Below are 12,593 nucleotides of genomic sequence, written 5' to 3' on the forward strand. Positions count from 1 at the left end.
TGTGTGTGCTGAACCCCACCCCCTCTGTTGAAGTGTATGCTGTGATGAGATATTAATTGCAGCTGCTTTAACACAATGGTAGATGAGCTAAGTAGTCATCTGCAGTGTTTAAGTTATGAAAACAATGACATAACATATGATACGTGTGCCTCATTATGCTGTCTGTATATGACATAAAGCAAAAATGGACCTTTTCATAAGCAACTATAGATGTGTTAGTGCCAGTGATGTTTGTAGGCCGTTACATGCAATTTCTTTGATGCATGCTTAAAATAGGCAGTAATGTCATGTTTGTCGGAGTAAAATCAATAAAATACACAATAATATGATACATATTTCTGTTCTGTACCTGTAGCTACTAATAATTTCTCATGAACATGTGTTACACGTGTACTACCCTGTTGTTCCCCATCTTCGCCCACCATCAATTGCTTCCACTGCAGCTATGCATTTTGGGAATTCACATGTAAATGAGCACGCAATGGCACGTGCTATATTAGTTACTGCTTTTAGTAGGACTACTACATATATGTCTATTTTGAGATATATATATACAGAATCAGACATATACATATATAGATGCAGGTATGCTTATATTGTGAAGACAGTATAAAAAGCAGTGTAAATATGCAAAATAACTGTAAGCAACGACACGCCTAGTACAGTAATATTTATCACCTGCTGGAAATTGTGACGGATAAATTCCAATGTCACGGTCACCAGCCAAGCCTTCCACGACGACGGTAAGTAATTTTGGCCGAAGCAGCTCCTCCAATGGAGTCAATATGAGACGTTGTGGTGTGGGCCCACCTCCAGTGCCAGTAGCATGCACGCGTTGGTCTTGTATTTTCTTTTTCAATTTGGACCTAATATCATCAAATCTTTTCCGACAATGATACTTGTCCCTGACACTATTCCCACAGGCATTGACACCAATGACTATTGTGTCCCACATTTCTTTTTTGCTTGCTGCACTTGTCCGCCCTTGAAAAACATATAAAAGATATGAGGTAAATTAATAATAATATAAGCACCAGTTTCCTACACTGCTAGCTGTTCCAAGAGATAGCAAACATGCTGTTTTATGTGTAATATGTGCAGCACATGAGCATTCACTACTAAACCTATACATGTAAGCAAGGTTGCATTCATATTGTATGCAGTTCTGGCAAATTGACCGGCTGTGTTTATTTGTCCTTGTAAGGCATGATAAAAAGCTGTGTTTCCACACTAATGAACATAGAAAGATATTGTGTACCCATATTTGCATATGAACAAAACTCAGATGACCTAGGATCACATGTATTTGAATAATAAATGTAAAGTTACACTTACCTACTAAATGTCCATAGAGACTGTCATAGTGCTCCAGAATGCCAGTGACAAGAGCCCTATTTTCCTGGTCATTGAAGCGAGGATTACGTGGCTTCTCCACACGTTTTTTCCGAGCAGGTTTAGGGTCAGAGCTTGGCTGGTGCTGACTGGACTCTCCTTCTTCCAATGGAAGAGCCTCCAAAAGCTGGCCACCAGCAAGCACGCCACCACCAGACACCCCATCAGCAACTGCGCCACCAGCAGCACTCCCAGCACCAGCACTCCCACTCCTAGCACCAGCACTCCCACTCCTAGCACCAGCACTCACACTCCTAGCACCAGCACTCACACTCCTAGCACCAGCACTCCCAGCACCAGCACTCCCACTCACAGCAACAGCACTCCCACTCCCAGCACCAGCACTCCCACTCACAGCAACAGCACTCCCACTCCCAACAACAGCACTCCCACTCCCAACAACAGCACTCCCACTCCCAGCAACACCACTCGCAGCACCAGCACTCCCACTCCCAACAACAGCACTCCCACTCCCAGCAACACCACTCGGTGCACCAGCAACATCACTCCCCTGAACAGAACGTTCACTCCGACGCGTACTCGCACGAGTAGCACTCCCACTCCCACCAGCATCACTCTTCCCACGCTTTGCGGGCATACTTCCAGCACTCACAAAAAACAGACAAGAAATGTACAGGCAATCACACGACCCACTTCCACATATAAAACAAGACAAAGATGTAAACAAAACAACAAAGGACAAAGCTCACCCAATACACAACAAGTCTCTCAGTCAATATGCAAATCTTCAATCGTCCAGCTCTGTGCGTCTCTCTCTCTCTCTCACTCCCAACAACACAGAGAATGATTAGCAGTACACGTTGCCTTTAAATATGGCGCGCAATCAAAAACATGCTTGTTTCGCCTGATTCAGCAAGATTTGTGATTGTGCAACCTAACAGCACCCCGCCACGCACGCCGATACACCTGTGTGTGATCGGCTCATCATCGTGAGAGTGGGCGGATTTGTTTTCTGGTTGATTTTGAATGTATTCGGCACTTACTGCATACGGAGAGGGAAAGACGCCAATAACATGACTAATCGATAAGCTTGCCGATTTCACATAATCGTCGCTTACTGCATGAGGCCCTTGGTGTTTAAAGGGACCTAAGTGATAACTTTCATCTTTTATCAAAAACTGATTGTACTGTACAACAGTAGGATCATATCCTTCTCTAAAAATCTCGGCATTAAGATATTAGATTGTGCCACCAAATGTTCATTTTTTTTAGCAGTTTCTTCTCATTCAGGGAAACTGCCCATATGATACAGTATGTTATCAAGCCATTTACTAGAATGATTACTTTTTGATTAAGGTACAGCCGCGGCCCCTTTAAACCTCCAACATCCCCGTAAAAATTCGGGGATGTTTTCCGTTTCTAACGGACTTGGCCGCGCGTCAGCCGCATTTCCCGTTCAGCGCTAATGGCGCTTAACATTGAAAGCGCCCGCGGCACCGAAAGTGACGGAAAAATCGCGGGGAAACGGCCGCAGGAGATTAAAGGCGGCCGCCACTGTACACTATGAGTTGATATCTACAGATTTGAAAAAAAAGTTTGATTTTATAATTTCATTATCTTCAATATAAAGACAGAGGTCTAGAAAATGGATTTTTCTAGCATGGTTTTCCCCACTCAAAACTATATTCTTCTCATTGGAGTTGAGAAACAACAAAACCTGTCATCTCGACAGTCATGACAGTCAAAACCTGTCATCTCGTCATAGGTTGATCTCGATGGACATGTCTTTTTTCAACCTCACCTACTATGTACAGTAAGTGTACATATGTCCAGATCCTAATACCTCCTCTTCCCACTATTTTTCGACTATGCATTAAAATCTCTGGTGCGAAGAATCCTGACTTCCCCATTCCTATGTACTAACAAGCCCTCTGCAAAAAGCCACTGAAGATGTTGCCTGCATAAGAATTGTTTCTAACTGCCTTAAATGCTTACCCTAACTTGGTCATTAGTACCAAGCTGGATAATGACATCTACCTCTCCCTCTCGCCATTCTGCCTTAATTCCCAGAATCTGCCTCCTATTCCTCTGAGTTGTAGCTCCAGGTAGGCACTTTACCTCTCTCTTTCCCTAACTACTGGCTCCCAAATTTTACACCTCTTACAATGGAATCCCCCAAGTGGAGTTGTCTCATTTTCTGGGATCCCATTTTTCTGACTAGCCTAGGAATCTCTTCCTGCAACACAGAAGTGGCTACAGATGGGAAAGTACCTGAATTTCTAGAGTGTTTTACAGAAAACTACTGCCTGGCATCCATTGCACTGTATGACACCAATCATTGTAGCAGGTGTAAATGCTTTTGATAATGGCGTGTCCATCTCCTTCTGTATTCAAACTCCTGCTTGTTTAAAACTTACGCTTAAAAAACCAGCGGCATTTGGAACTAGATGCTTACAGGCAGAGTGAGCTTGGAATACTTATTTAAGGACACACAGACCAATTAGTGCCAAACAAAGACAGACCAATCAAGTGAGGACAATTTAATGATAGGTTATGTGCCTTATAAGTGCAGAGGTACCAAAATGAATGCCTGCTTTCCCCTGACTCATGGCACAAACATCAGGGTAGTGCCCCCTTATCCTCACACTGAAGAGTTGAAGAAACAGGGTGAGACCTTGTGCTCTGACTTAAAGACCTAGAGGGGGCTGCTGGACTTGAGAGAGGGTTACATTTTGCTGCTGCTGTTGCTGCAGCTGCTGACTGAAGCAGCATTCTAGAAGGTGTTTTGTCCCACTTTCTCCTCTGATTTAGCTATTTCTGCTGCACCTACTCCCCATCTTCCTCAAAATTCCATCTTCCTCAATGTTGTTTAATTCCATCGGATAAGTGAGGACCAACTGTACTGTGTGTTGCTGTTTCTGAGCCTAAGATTTCCCCTCAGTACCACTGCCAGGGCCACACAATCTTGATATTGATGATAACGTGATGTGACATTGCCCAACAGTGTGTGCTCTTCTGAAGATGATGGTGTTGGTGAAGGGCTTGGGTGCTTTATATTTTTATTTCAAAATATGTGCTACTCTATAAAAAAAGGCTTACGATTAGACCACGATAGGAGTGACCAACTCCAGTCCTCAAGGGTCAGCAAAAGGTCCGTTTTTAAGGATATCCCTGCTTCAGCATAGGTGGCTCAATCAGTGACGCAGTCGTGACTGAACCTCTGATTGAGCCACCTGTGCTGAAGCAAGGATAACATAGGAGGGTGATTGTCACTGCTCAACCTTAATATTCATATTGTATAGCATTACACACGGCGGTGCATGGGGAACGAAACATAATGGCAAACAAATGATCAAGAGTGATCACACAAAGAGTTCGCACTAAATTGCACATTAGCCCAATCATCAAAACATTATTTCAAGGAGTATGTCCAAAAATCCATATAGGAAACCAGGAGGGATAAAATCAAAAACAAAAAATTATTTAATAATCTCAACTAACTCATCTAAGTAACAAAAATCTTTATAAATTTTAAATATATAATAAAATCATTAAAAGAGAAAGTACTGGAGTATGTTATATGCTCATATTGTGAGTGCAGTTATGTGCATATAATTATATAGTGTGTACGCAGTCAGTATAATTACTCCCGCTCCACAGCTGAACAGGACTGGTAAATAGTAGCTATATATTATTATCCATAGTAGATGGTCATACACAGTATTCAGGTAAGTAAACCTAGTATCTTCTATAGAGGATATTAAACCCTTATACAGAGGCCGCTAAATAGACCAAATGGACAGCACTGTTATATGACCGTCACATGACAAACACCAGTGAACTCGTCGCAGACTTGGCGAAAAAATGCACCCTCAGTATTTGGTTAATACAGCTAAACCCCGTTATAACGCGGGTCTCGGGGTCCACCCCGAGACCACCGCGTTACTAACGGGGCCGCGAAAAAAATAAATGGCCGCCGCTTTAGCGCATATTCATCCCGCGGGACAGGAGATGGGAGCGGGCATGTCACTCCGCTCCCCGCTTCCCCCTGTCACCGCGGGACAGCCCGCGGGGCAGGAGATGGGAGCGGGGATGTCCCTCCTGTCCCCGCTTCCCCCTGTCACCGCGGGACAGGCCGCGGGGCATGAGATGGGAGCGGGGATGTCCCTCCTGTCCCCGCTTCCCCCTGTCACCGCGGGACAGGCCGCGGGGCAGGAGATGGGAGCGGGGATGTCCCTCAGGTCGCCACTTACCTCAGATCCCTCCACGTGCCCGGTGCTCCCGCTGCCTGCATGGAGGTGGTAGCGGGGGGTTTCTTCTCCCCACCGCTGTCCCCGGTGCTCCCGCTGCCTGCGCGGGAGGAGGGGGGGAGCGGGTGGTGGTGCTGGTCGCGGCCTTTCCTCTGCTCCGACCCCACCCCCCGTCTGTGTAGAGTGAGAGAGTGTGTGTGTATGTATATATGGGAGAGAAAGTGTGTGTGTGTATATGGGTGTGTGTATGTGGGTGTGAGTGTGTGTAAGTGTCTGTGAGTGTCTAAGTGTGTGTGAGTGTCTGTGAGTGTGTGTAAGTGTCTGAGTGTGTGTGTGTAAGTAAGTGTAAAAGCCGGAGCGGGAGGTGAGCGGGAGGTGGGAGGTTTGAAAGGGAGGGGGGGCGTGGCTTGAGCGGAGGGACCCGCTACTCTCCCCCCCCCCTCCACGGACTGCAGGAGGGAGCTGCTACTCTCCCCCCCCCTCCCTCCACGGGCTGCAGGAGGGACCCGCTACTCTCCCCCCCCTCCCCGGACTGCAGGAGGGAGCTGCTACTCTCCCCCCCCTCCCCGGACTGCAGGAGGGAGCTGCTACTCTCCCCCCACTCCCTCCACTGGCTGCAGGAGGGAGCTGCTACTCTCCCCCCACTCCCTCCACTGGCTGCAGGAGGGACCCGCTACTCTCCCCCCTCCTCCCTCCACGGACTCGGGCTGGAGCACTCATACATACACACATACACACATACACACACACACACACACACACAGGCACTCACACACACGCGCGCACACACATGCAGGCACTCACGCACTCACACACACACACAGACAGGCACTCGCACTCACACACACAGACCGCTAACCCCCCCCCCCCCCGCCGCAGTACAGGGCCCGCCGTAGCTGCAGCGCAGGGCCCCGCCACCCCCCCACCCCCCCACAGCACAATGACTTCCCACCCCCTTAACTTTGTCAAACAAAAGTCACAAGACGTTGTACAGGCAAAATACATCTGTTAAAGTGCAGTTGTCTGTTTATTTCTATATAATAATTGTGTGCAGTGTGCAGTGTGTGTGCAGTGTGTCAGTGTGAGCAATGAAGAGTGTGTGTGCAGTGTACAGTGTGTGTGCAGTGTCAGTGTGTGCAGTGTGAGCAATGAGCAGTGTGTGTGCAGTGTGTCAGTGTGTGCAGTGTGAGCAATGAGCAGTGTGTGTGCAGTGTGTCAGTGTGTGCAGTGTGAGCAATGAGGAGTGTGTGAGCAATGAGCAGTGTGTGTGCAGTGTGTCAGTGTGTGCAGTGTGAGCAATGAGCAGTGTGTGTGCAGTGTGTGCAATGAGCAGTGTGTGTGCAGTGTGGCAGTGTGAGCAATGAGCAGTGTGTGTGCAGTGAGTGTGAGCAGTGTGTGCAGTGTGTGCAGTGTGTGCAGTGTGCAAAAAAAAAAAATATTTTTTTTTTTAAACGGGAGCCACGGGAAAACCGCGTATAACCGAATCGCGGTATAACGAGGCGCGTTATAACGGGGTTTAGCTGTACCATCCAGCAACGTATCAAAACACCTTATTGCAAATGTCTTGACTCCGTAATACAAATAAATGAGGTGTTTGTGGGTCACAAGGGTCGCCTCGAAGTAATACAACCGTTTCGGGCGACGCACGTACTTTCAGTTTCGGAGTAGGAGATGGAGTATGCAGGGCAGGACTGATTCGCATGTTGCCGCACTGTAGCTGAACGGTTGTATTACTTCGAGGCGACCCTTGTGAACCACACACACCTCATATATTTGTATTATGGAGTCAAGACATTTGCAATAAGGTGTTTTGATACGTTGCTGGATGGTATTAACCAAATACTGAGGGTGCATTTTTTCACCAAGTCTGCGACGAGTTCACTGGTGTTTGTCATGTGACGGTCATATAACAGGTCTGTCCATTTGGTCTATTTAGCTGCCTCTGTATAAGGGTTTAATATCCTCTATAGAAGATACTAGGTTTACTTACCTGAATACTGTGTATGACCATCTACTATGGATAATAATATATAGCTATTATTTACCAGTCCTGTTCAGCTGTGGAGCGGGAGTAATTATACTGACTGCGTACACACTATATAATTATATGCACATAACTGCACTCACAAAATGAGCATAGAACATACTCCAGTACTTTCTCTTTAAATGATTTTGTTATATATTTAAAATTTATAAAGATTTTTGTTACTTAGATGAGTTAGTTGAGATTATTAAATAATTTTTTGTTTTTGATTTTATCCCTCCTGGTTTCCTATATGGATTTTTGGACATACTGAAGCAAGGATATCCTGAAAACCTGACCTGTTGGTAGCCCTTGAGGACTAGAGTTGGCCACTCCTGCAATAAAAGAAGACTTACTTTCGGCTGTCTTATTTACTCTCCTAACGGGAGGAGAAGCATCCAAAGACAAAAAAATAACATAAATCCTTTATCTGTAGATTATTATTCATTTGGAAAACTATTAAGGATTCATAGTGTTGGTTTACAGAAGAACTTAGTGTATTTCACATTGTCTTTACCCAATAAATAAAATAGCTGTAATTGTTACCATAAGCTATTCCTTAATAATGATTCTATGCCAGTTACTGGTTTGTGTATTCCACGTTGAGACAATCCCAGAATCGACCAAAACAGGTGACCAATATAATTTTAATTTACTACTGTGAATTGGCACATTGGTACCTTTTCACCTGGCCAGAACTTTATCATTTTGATGCTGTCGGTTGCATTGATACTTGAGTTCCTTCAGATGGGTGCACCATTTGCTACCCTAGACTAGCTTTATCTGTTTATAAAGATGCTATATCCCAACAAACTGAGATGGGTAAATCTTTATCCTAATTAGCAGAAATGGAATGCGCAATAAATCTAGTTTCGTGTAAGTTCTGCCTCCCCATATGGATGTTCTACGGCACTCTCCTTTCTTACAACTATGTGGGGGGCATGTATTGAATATTCACTGTGTTATATATTATTTTTTTTTCATGCCCATTAAAAATAATGTAAATCAGTGGTGAGCAAACTTTTTATGCCGAACCCCCCTTTTCATCCATAAAATTTCTTGGGCCCCCTATGCCTGTTGTAATCAAAATCACATGACGTCAGCGCATGTGAGCTGGTTCAGCCAATGAGGACGAACCAGCTTTGTAACGCCCCTGCCACGCGTCTACAATCTCCGTAGCCAAGTTCACAAATCGCTTGGGCTGCAGGCGTGCACGCAGGCAGTATACTAGTATTGGATCACTGTTTATTTTATTGTTTGCTGGCATCTGGTAATATTTTTTTTCTGGTGCACAAAGGCAATCCATTTGAGGGGGCACTCATCACCTCTTTGCTACCTCCCTTCCCTCCCCCTCCCCATTTTTTCCCCTTCTCCCTTTTTTCCTTCTCCCATTTGCTTTCCCCAGTATCTTTCTCTCTCACCTTCCCCCAGTGTGTCTCTCTCACCTTCCGCCAGTGTCTCTCTCACATCCTCCCAGTGTCTCTCTCTCTCTCACACACCTTCCCTCAGTGTCTTTCTCTCTCACCTTCCCCTAGTGTCTCTCTCCCCCTCCCCCCAATATGTCTCCCACCTCTCCATGTCTCTCTCTCCCCATCCCCCCAATATGTCTCCCACCTCTCCATGTCTCTCTCTTCCCCTCCCCGCAATATGTCTCCCACCTCTCCATGTCTCTCTCTCCCCCTACTCCAAATATGTCTCCCACCTCTCCATTTCTCTCTTTCTCTCTCCCTCCCCCCAATATGTCTTCCACCTCCCCAAGTCTCTCTTTCTCCCACCTCTCCATTTCTCTCTTTCTCTCTTTTCCCCCCAATATGTCTCCCATCTCCCCATGTCTCCCTTTCTCCTACCTCTCCATGTCTCTCTTTCTCCCACCTCTCCATGTCTCTCTGTCACATGCTGCATGAGCTGTGCAATACAGCGCCACCTAATGGCTGTAGGAGAAATTGCAGCTACAGAACTGCATTTCTCTCACCTTCCCCCAGTGTCTTTCTCTTTCACCTTCCCCCAGTGTCTCTCTCCCCCTCCCCCCAATATGTCTCCCACCTCTCCATGTCTCTCCTCCTCCCCCCATTATGTCTCCCATCTCTCCATGTCTCTCTGTGCCCCTAGCAAATATTAAAACAACGTCGAATCAAGCCAGTACCATATTCAGAAATAAAATGGTTAACTTGAGGAAAAATGGTTAATGACAAATAACAATGAGTTATTGATTACATAGTTACATAGTAGATGAGGTTGAAAAAAGACTTCCGTCCATCAAGTTCAACCTATGCTAAATTTAGACAACAGATATTTTATCCTATATCTATACTTATTGATCCAGAGGAAGGCAAACAAAACCCCAGAGTCACATCATCCAATGATATCTCATAAGGGAAAATAAATTCCTTCCTGACTCCAAGAATTGGATCGGATTAATCCCTGGATCAACATCCTTCCCATGTATACTTATTTGGTATATCCCTGTATACCTTTCCTTTCTAAAAATATGTCCAACCTGTTTTTTAATAAATCTATTGTATCTGCCATCACAGTCTCCATGGGTAATGATTTCCACATTTTAACTGCCCTTACTGTAAAGAACACTTTCCTTTGTTGCTTTCCTCCAACCTTAAGGGATGCCCCTGAGTCCTTTGTACTGCCCTTGGGATGAATAGTTCTTTTGAAAGCTCCTTGTAGTGTCCCCGAATATATTTGTATATAGTTATCATATCCCCTCTTAGACGCCTCTTTTCTAATGTAAATAAATCTAATTTAGCTAGTCTCCTCATAAGTTAGATTGCTCATCCCCTTTATTAATTTGGTGGCTCTTCTCTGCACTCTCTAGTTCCATAATGTATTTTCTTAGGATTGGTGCCAAAATTGTACTCCATATTCAAGGTATAGTCTTACTAATGCTTTGCAAAGGGGCATAATTATGTTTACTTCCCTTCCATCCATTGCCCGTTTGATGCAAGATAAGATTTTGTTTGCCTTTGCAGCTACTGCATTACTTTGGGCACTATTGCCAAGCCTGCTGCCTACAAGCACTCCTAGATTCTTCTCCATCAAGGATTCTACAAAGGGGGGGTGGAATGACCAAAAGGTCATAAGGTGTGCACCTTGCACTATACTGATGTGAAAGGAGGGAAACCTAAATATTATAACCTGTGTGATGTAGGAACAAAAACTGCAGTAAAGTAATCTCTAAACAAGAACATAAATTCATGTATAACCCATTCCCCAAAACAGCAACCTTTTATAGTCTACCAAAGGTGCACAAAAACTCCACACATCCACCGGGCCGCCCAATTGTATCGGGCATTGGGAATCTCACTGAGGGCCCAAGTACCTATGTGGACAAAGTACTGAGAACTTTTGTTAAATCTCTGCCTTCACATGTACAGGATACTCGTGATGTCTTGAAACGCCTAGAAGGAATTACAGTGGATGCAAACACAGTTTTATGCAGTATGGATGTCGAGTCACTATATACCAGCATCCAGCATCCAGTAGGTTTAAAGGCAGTAGCCTCTTTCCTTTCCACTCGGGGCACCAGATATCTAAAGCATAACGAGTTTGTATGTGATCTCCTATCTTTTGTCCTAACACACAACCACTTCACATTCAACAATAAACTCTATCTCCAGGTACAGGGAACTGCAATGGGCACAACATGTGCCCCAACATATGCTAACCTGTACCTGGGTTGGTGGGAAGAAAACAGTGTGTTTAATGAGAACATGACCATTTTCACGGATAATATCACTATGTGGATTCGCTATATAGATGATATTCTGATATTATGGAAGGGTAGCAAACAACTATTTAACACCTTCGTGAAAACTCTAAACACGAATAGTCATAATCTACGCTTAACATCTGAGATCAGTGAAGAAACTCTGGTTTTCTTGGATTTAAAAATCTCCATCAATCATGATGGAACAATAAATACGGTATCACACGCAAAAAAAACAGCAACAAACAGCTATTTAAGGGCAGACAGTCACCACCCGGCCTCATTAATCAAAGGTATCCCGACGGGCCAGTTCCTCCGTATTAGGAGGAATTGCTCTAACTCTGCAGACTTCCATCGGCAAGCGGAAACTATGAAGGAAAAATTCCTGAATAGAGGCTATAGTAAAACATACGTCAAAAAAGCCTACAAAAATGCAGAACAAGTCAACAGGGAAAAACTATTGTACTCAAAAAGGGAACTGGTCATGGATAAAACAATCAGATACATAGGTACCTACAGTGCCCAATGGAGCAAGATCAAATCCATCTACAGGAAATACTGGCATATCCTCCTGGAGGATAAAGATCTTTGTGAAGTGCTTAAACCATATCCAACAATGGTGCCAAAAAGATCAAAAAACTTAAAGGACTCATTAGTCCACAGCCATTTCCAAAATAAGCCACAATTCCAAACGTGGCTTCCACAAAAAACAACGGGTACCTACAAATGTGGAACATGCAAAGCGTGTACATATATCAATACCAGTAAAAACTTCCAAAGTACCTATAATAACAAAAAATTCCAAATAAAAAGTTTTATAAACTGTAAGAGTACACATGTAGTTTACCTCATCACTTGCAAATGCGGGATGCAATATGTAGGCAAGACGGGTCGCCAGTTCCGTAGACGTATATTGGAACACTTTGGGTCGATTAGGAATGTGCTGGATACCCCGGTATCATGCCACGTACGGGGACACCATGGGGGGGGACATTAACTCCTTAAGCTTTCAAGGCATTTTTTGCCTCAAAACCAATATGAGAGGAGGAGATTGGGACAAAACTCTTTTACAACAAGAGTCCCGGTGGATATACCAACTATCCACCTTATCCCCAACAGGTCTGAATGAGGGTTTCCTCTTCACCCCCTTCCTTTAAATACAGATCTGACTTTTTCATTCCCCCCCCCCCCCTTTTTCGACTCATTTATTTATTCGTTTGTGACACCGATCATAATGAGATACAACCCT

At 44.6% G+C, this 12,593-nt stretch overlaps 1 protein-coding gene across 1 annotated transcript in view; it reads right to left on the reverse strand.

The window, feature by feature from the left end:
- MTNR1B (melatonin receptor 1B) overlaps window positions 1–12,593 on the reverse strand; it is a 142,412-nt gene that overhangs the window by 103,643 nt on the left and 26,176 nt on the right. The window lies entirely within an intron of this gene.

This window comes from Ascaphus truei, chromosome 3 (assembly GCF_040206685.1).
Source record: "Ascaphus truei isolate aAscTru1 chromosome 3, aAscTru1.hap1, whole genome shotgun sequence".
Taxonomy (NCBI): domain Eukaryota; kingdom Metazoa; phylum Chordata; class Amphibia; order Anura; family Ascaphidae; genus Ascaphus; species Ascaphus truei.